At 50.4% G+C, this 7238-nt stretch overlaps 1 long non-coding RNA gene across 2 annotated transcripts; it reads right to left on the bottom strand.

The window, feature by feature from the left end:
- Positions 1 to 836: 836 nt before the first annotated feature.
- Positions 837 to 6585, bottom strand: LOC142054293 (uncharacterized). 2 transcript variants are annotated; one of them, XR_012659476.1, is made up of 3 exons: positions 6502 to 6585; positions 6309 to 6412; positions 837 to 2183 (listed from the first exon to the last, which is right to left on the bottom strand). It is a non-coding gene; the product is annotated as an uncharacterized LOC142054293 (long non-coding RNA). The 2 variants fall into 2 exon arrangements; XR_012659477.1 differs by lacking the exon at positions 837 to 2183 and adding an exon at positions 3645 to 3924.
- Between the last annotated feature and the right edge of the window lie 653 nt (positions 6586 to 7238).

Consider the following 7238-nt stretch of genomic DNA (forward strand, 5'->3'; position numbering starts at 1 on the left):
AGCCTGGGGCAGGGGAGGCACTGGGTAAGGCTGCGCTGGGCCTTCAAGCTTTATGCGTGCCCTCAGGGCATCCGGCCTCTGGGTGCACCAAATCACAGCATTTTATGGGTCCCTACATTGCTGGTGGCCCATTGAGGAAAACACTTGAACACCTGATTTCCAGAGCCTGCAGAAATCCTATTGACCCACAGCCACCTTCTGGAGGCATCCTGAAGGCAGATGAAACAAGGGAGGGTTTCAGTGCCCCACCAAAACAAACAGCCCAGAACCCTCACGAATGACAGAAAATCTCAAAAAAAAAAAAAAAAAAAAAAAGAGAGAGAGAAAGAAAAACGGTTCCTGCTCTACAGTATCGTAGGCTTCATCCAAACCCTTCTGAAGCCCACAAGAAGCTACCTCCTGATTTCAGAGAGGTTTGAATCCAGCTAGAAGGCTCTTCTCCCAGACAAGGTAGACTTTTTCTCCCCATCTTTCTCTATATCTAATCCTGGAAGTGAGCTGGAAGGGAGCAATGACCTTTGGGAGCCTGGGAATGAGCCTGGAGAAGAGCTTCCCTCCCAGAGCTGGGGTGGCAGTGGCAGGGCTGCTGTTCCCAGGAGGGGACAAGACAGACCGTGTGTCATGGTTTAACCCCAGCCGGCAACTGAGCCCCACCCAGCTGCTCGCTCACTCCCCTGTCGTGGGATGGGGGAGAGAGTCGGAAGAGTAAAAGAGAAAACTCGTGGGTTGAGATAAAGACAGTTTAACAGGTAAAGCAAAAGCCGTGCACACAAGCAAAGCAAAACAAGGAATCCATTCACCCCTCCCCATGGGCAGGCAGGGGTTCAGCCATCCCCAGGAAAGCAGGGCTCCATCACGCGTAACGGTGACTTGGGAAGCCAAATGCCATCACTCCGAACGTCCCCCCCTTCCTTCTTTTTCCCCCAGCTTTCTATGCTGAGCACGATGTCATATGGTGTGGAATAGCCCTTTGGTCAGTTGGGGTCACTGTCCCAGCCATGTCTCCTCCCAACTTCTTGTGCCCCCCCAGCCCACTCACTGGTGGGGTGGGGTGAGAGGCAGAGAAGACCTTGACTCAGTGTAACACTGCTCAGCAATAAAAAAAATCCCCGTGTTATCTGCACTGTTTCCAGCACAAATCCAAAACACAGCCCCATACTAGCTACGCTGAAGAAAATTAACTCTATCCCAACCAAAACACACCATGTCACACGTGCAGGAGGACCTTCCTCCACAGCTGGTCGTGCTGCTGCGGAAGTGCTGCAGAGCCCCGCTTTGGGCTTTGCCTTCCCCTGGGGCCACCAAACCCACGAACAACGTGCTCTTCCCAGGAGGTCAAGGAAGGGCAGCCTCATCCCAGAGATCACAATGCAAAGCAAGAACCAGTAAGGCTGCCCAGAAAGAAATCTGGGATGCCCATCACTGCTTTTAATTCAAATTAAATTGGGCAAGTAATAGGCAATAACACAACTGGGTTAACACCAGACTGGTGGGTGGCAGAGGGGATTTTAAGTTTAAAAATGTGCAGCTTTGATGAAATATGGGACAAGTCTTGCCCCGCTGGTGCAGAGCTAACCGGGTAGTTGTGTTGGGGCTAGAAGAGGGTTTGAAATGCCCTGGCAGCACCAACCCACACCGGATCCATCAGCAGCATGAAAGGCAGTGTTCAGATTGTATTAGGAAAAAGCAGAAAAATAATCATCTGGAGGACGGAGTGACTCAGGGGATTGGCAATAAGATGGATCATGTTACTGCTGTGGAATGGACTCCAATTAGTTACATCCGCTTTTAATTATTATTATTTATACAGAACCTAAAGGCAGTCCACAGATTATCCAAAAATGCGTGGGCTGATCTGTAAATCCCCTATCCCACCCCCCACTCGCAGCCCTTGTAATGACAAACACTAGTCACACTGCCTAGGCCGGTTCATACCGGCTGTGAAATAAATCGCTTATTAACGTCCAGCTTGCTGCATCTCCACTTTTTGCACTCTTTGGAAGGAATATAGGGAAGCAGATGACTGAGGTTGGAGTTTCATGTTAAGTGTTTTTGGTGGCAGCAGCGGTTTGAGAAGTTCCTCATCGCCTTCCTGCATTCGGTTCCTTTTTCCCCCTTGTGCCACCCCATGAGTCATGCAAATACGGTCCCACGGGATCAGCCAGGTCAGTGGACTGGTAACTCTGTTAAAAAAAAAAAAAACAATAAGGAGAGTATTTTTACTCAGAGTTGGTGAACCTTGCTGCTCATGTTGACCGGAGACCCCTGGGTCTGCGCTAAGACAGTGGTAGGGGTCCGAGCAAACGATGGAGGGACATCCACTGACCTGGTTTGCCACCAGAAACCATCTTCTCTTCAACAGTAAGCTCCCCTCTTCTGCGAGGAAAAGGCAGTGGTCCTGCTTAGGCATCTGAGGCTGTTTAAAGCACGTTCATGAAATGGGAGGAATTGTTTCGGCGAAAGAATCTTTGGGGAAAATGTTAAAGAATGCGCTACAGAACCGTCATTTATTTCATCCTGTAGAAACCAGAAGCTTTCTGGGAAGTGATTTCTCACCACTTATTGGCAATAAAAGAAGCCAGGGCAGATGTAATTTACTTTTGGACTTTCTCATTCTCTGTACATGGACCATCCCGTCCACATCTCCTGTAGAAACAGAACATTTCTACGTTCTGTTGCTGGTACAGGGAAGTAGCCACTGCTTGGGAAAATTCGCATCTCCAATTCATACAGAAACCACAATTATCACTTGCATTAACATAAATTGGGAAGTTAAACCAACAAAGCCCATAGACTTCCCTGGGTGAGGGAAAGGAGGGTTTGGGTGGGAGTTCTCACCCTTCTGGCCCTTCTTATGATCTCCAGGAAACTGGGAAGGGAAATGTCTACCAAGAGCAGATGTTCCCAGCAGGAACACACACACACACACATATATATAAACATATATGTGTACATACACACATATATGAACACAGGGGCTTCTGGCAGGGTCCATAGCAAATGCAGGACTGCCTGCAGGAAGGTCTTTTGGGTGGCTGAGGTGAGCTGAGAAAATGCTGGTCTTCCAGTGTGAGATGGCAACTGAAAAAGCATGAGAATGTCCTCCAGATCAGCAGACAGAGCAGCTCCCCATGGCTGTTGGTCCACACTGGGACAGAGTACACTTCTGCTGTCTCCTTATTAAATTAGCTTTTCTCACCTTATGCTGTGGGAAAACAAAATCATGTTCTCCATTACAAGTCTGGGTCTCCCTGTAGAGAATCCAGTTCCTGCCTTAAACTTTTTGCCAGCAGCAAATTGCTTTGTTATATTATTTTGATTCCACTGACTGAGAAGCATCTAGAAAGAGAGAGATTTCCTTAACAAAGCTGTATTATCACTGATGGATTTCCTGCCTAGATACCCATGGGATATCAGGGCACGGAGCTGGGAGCCAGGGGTGGCAGCTGGGAAATGAAATGCAGCACTGTTCAATGCAGGTTTGGTGGCCATCGCTCCCGAGCTGACCCCTCTTCTGGAAAAGGCTGATGCACAGCTGAAAAGCATGCTTTCCCAGAGGACCTTAAGAAAGGAGAAGCTCAGCAGCTGATGGCAAGGCTAAGTGCATAAATATAACTTTAGCCCTGTGCCCAGTGTAATGGCTGAGATAACCAGCAGGTAAGATGGGGAGATGAGGCTGCACATGAAGCACAGCTGGCGCTGCACCTTCGCCCCGGCGAGAAAGGGGAAAGGGGCATGCGGGGCTGGCACGTCAAATCCTTTCCAGGTCAGTGACTCACTGTAAAGACTCTTCTCTTCTGCCCCCAGAGCAGGACAGTAACACAAGTGCTGTAAAGCAGAACAGTTTATCTCCGTCTGAAAGCCACGGCTGCCTGCGCGCCGAGTTCAGTGCAGGTGAACCAAGCTCAGCAGTCACGTCTGTACCTTTCAGAGGAAAAATAATGAACATATGTGAAGTTAATGCTTCTTTTGGGGGGCTTTATCCCTTTGATTATATATAATCTTGTTTTGCAGGAGGTCTTTCGGCTCAGCTGGGTAGCGGGGCTCAGACTTTGAAGCCTGGAGGCTCATCTCAACCTCACCAAAAACACAATGACTCTGGACACATCATGTAGTGCCCTTGTTCACCTTCCTTCTACTCTTTGGGTGCAAGTGCTCTGGGGCTAAGGCTTGAACGGTGCCTAACAAAATGGAGCCTTGCTCTCAGCTGGGGCATCTTGATGGCCATAAAGTTGCAAATGAAAAATTATGAAGTTTGTTTTTATGCATGTATCTGAAGGACTTGGTATGTCCCTAAGCTTACTCTGGAGAAATCAAAGCAGCAAATTAAGTGTATAGCCAATATCAGGGAGTTGGCAGCAAAGCTGAGAGCTTCATGCTAAGCAGAAGACCACATCTTGTTTTGCTCCTTTCAGCCCAGCACAACCTCAGTGGGGCAGGGAGGTGGCAAGGGTGATGGAGTGGTTTGCAGAACTTTCAGAAGGCACTGAAAAACTTAGTACAAGTCTCCTAAAGCCAAGTGTTTCCCTGGGAGGGCTGTACGCTCTTGTAGGTTTGACCTCACAAAAAGACACCGAACAACCTCCCTGCAAATCTGTGATTCATGTCAGCTGTGGACGTAAGATGACTTTTGTGCCAGATTATCCGGCACACGTGATGCTGCCGGCTTTACCCTTCGTGTCGCCTGCAGAAGGACTGTCAGAGTGGCACAGGCAGCCACTGCCTAATCCAGCCTAAATCCTTCTGGTACGGAGACGGACCAGTGAATAATCCTCACCACTTCTAACCCAGCAGGCTTCATTTTGCTCGGCTCAGCACAGCGCTTCTTTTGCTCAAGTGAGAGCTCAAAGCCAGCTGTACAGCCTTGGGGGGGTTTTTTGGAGCCCCAAGGGAATGTCACTTCCCAAGTGACCTTGCCCAGCCACCCCCGCTGCGGTGCAGCGGGGCGGACCTCATTGCTGAGTGATCATGGATAATCTTAGTCACAGCTTAAAATCTTCTCCCCCAACAAGGCGGGGGACCCCACCGCTCCATTGCCCCGGGGCTGAGGCCACGCAGAGCTGTGTCTGTGCCAAGGGCGCTACGGCCACCAGATAGCAGTGTTCATGGGGGAGGATGGTTGGGGTGAGAAGTAACTCACAGGGGCTATACTTGATGTGTTTGCACAGGATATGGACTTATCCAGGGAGGTCACTAAGGGTGACTGGGAAGAGATGCAAAGAGCTTAAAATAACGCATGACCAGGCAATAGAAATACACATGAAACTCAGTGTCCCTGAAGAGGGGCAAGGACTCCCTCCACGTGGGTTACTGCCACCTGTGAATGAGGTCCTGGAGCCTTCCAGAGGGTTCCCCAGGTATCAGGCGAGGCAAGGAAGGCAAACAGCTTCTGCGAGGATGGAGATGGGTGTGGAGGAGCCCCTGGATGGAGGGGGTTCAGCAGGTGCCATAGCACGGGGACATGAGGCTGAAGTCATGGGTGATACAGAGAAAGCCAAGGGGGAAATTAGTAACAAATCGCTCACAGCATATGTAGGTGACGGAGCCTGGGAATGTGCCAGTCACTGAATCACTGGGATTTGTGCAACCTCAGTCCCGGCAGTGCTGGGTGTTCCCCGCCTCATCAGCTGAGCGCTGCGAGGCAGTGTTTTCCCTGGAGCGGTCGGTGGTGGAAAGCATGCGTGGAGCAGCCTGCTGTGGCTGTAGGCAGCTGCCTGGGGCCCAAGCAGTGGCTGGATGTCCTTGGCGCTGTGGGGAGCGGGGCAAAATGCCTTGGAGGCAGCGAGATGTCCGCATCTTTTATGGGTTCCTGCAGTCCAGCACAACTATTTGAAAGCCTCACCCAACTTTGGCTGATTTAAATCAGTTCAGGCTATTTAATCATCACATTAGCAGACATAGCTTAGAGTAATTTATAGGCTTAATGTTAATTAGAGTATCTTGGTGGGCTGAATAAGGAGCTGGTTATGCTACTGAAAGCTTTCAATGAAGAGGAAGACCCAGGGAGCAAGACATCTGGCACAAAGGAGCTCAAGCCTCACTTCAAGCACCAGTTTAGGAGGCAAGAATAGCCTGTAGGAAACTCCCTGCAGTCTGGCACTCTCCTGCCTTCACACATTTTTACTGTGCAAATCCTCCTCCAGGAAATTTAGTATTAGCCCTGGTGCTAAATTACTCTGGAAGAAAGCATCTTTAGCACAGATTATTGCCAGAGAGAATAACGCCCCTTCTTGGAGCTTGATGTATAAGGCAGCACAGAGGTCACAGGGCAGCTCACGTAAAGGACACATCCCTCCCATCTCACCAACCTCCAGGTCCAAGGACTGGCAGTTTTCCTCTGTTCCTTGGCAGCTTTTCAGACCGTCTCCTGTGATGTTTTCTGGTCCTGTTTGCCACTGCAGTTATACTCAGGCTGGATGAGAGGGAGAAGGGAGGATAAGTCCCACTCCCTGAGCTCAAATCACCTTCAGCCACAGCTTAAACACATCAGCTTGAACTGACCTAAGAGCTTGCCACAGCCAGACATGGAGGTCTCACTCCTGTCCTTTCTCCTGCAGCTCCAGGCCACCAGCCCCTGTCCTCCCCTCTGTCTTAACCGTCACAGTAGCCAAATCAGTGCTGTCTTAGCAGAAACTTGTTCCCTTTTCTTGCTTAGTTGTTTTTGTGCCAGATTAGTGGTTTGGGTGTGTGGAGGCTGTGCAACACCAAGGCTGATGCAGAGGAAGGGAGAGCGAGGCGGGGCTGGTGGAGGATGGTCCCAGGCCGCCTGTGGGTGGGGGATGCTCACTGAGGATGTGAATGCCGTCGGAGGCCAATATGGGAGCAGAGGTGGACATTGGGGGCTACAGTGATAACTGGGGTGAAATGCCTGAGACTGGGGTAACAGGGCAGAGATGTTGGCAGGTTGCTGGGGCAATCCCAAGAGCAACTGGGGTACAACTGCTGTGGCATGGTGTTAGCTGGGAGATGCTATGGGAGCTCTGAGCTTGCACCAGGCCTTGCTTGTAGCTCACTCCACCCTGAGTGCTGCCCCATGACTGTGAGGCACTTGCTGGCTGAGTAGCAGTAGGATCGTGGGATGCACAGTGCCGTGCCTATGGGATCAGCCTGGTTAGAGGTAGCACAGGGTTGGAGGTGTAGCCACCAGTTTCTCACTCTCAGCCCAGTTCTTTCTATTTGTACCTCTTGGAACCTCCTCTTCCAGCTCTGAAGTGTCTATGGAGCAAGATGTCCTTGAA

This window comes from Phalacrocorax aristotelis, chromosome 3, assembly GCF_949628215.1.
Source record: "Phalacrocorax aristotelis chromosome 3, bGulAri2.1, whole genome shotgun sequence".
Classification (NCBI taxonomy): domain Eukaryota; kingdom Metazoa; phylum Chordata; class Aves; order Suliformes; family Phalacrocoracidae; genus Phalacrocorax; species Phalacrocorax aristotelis.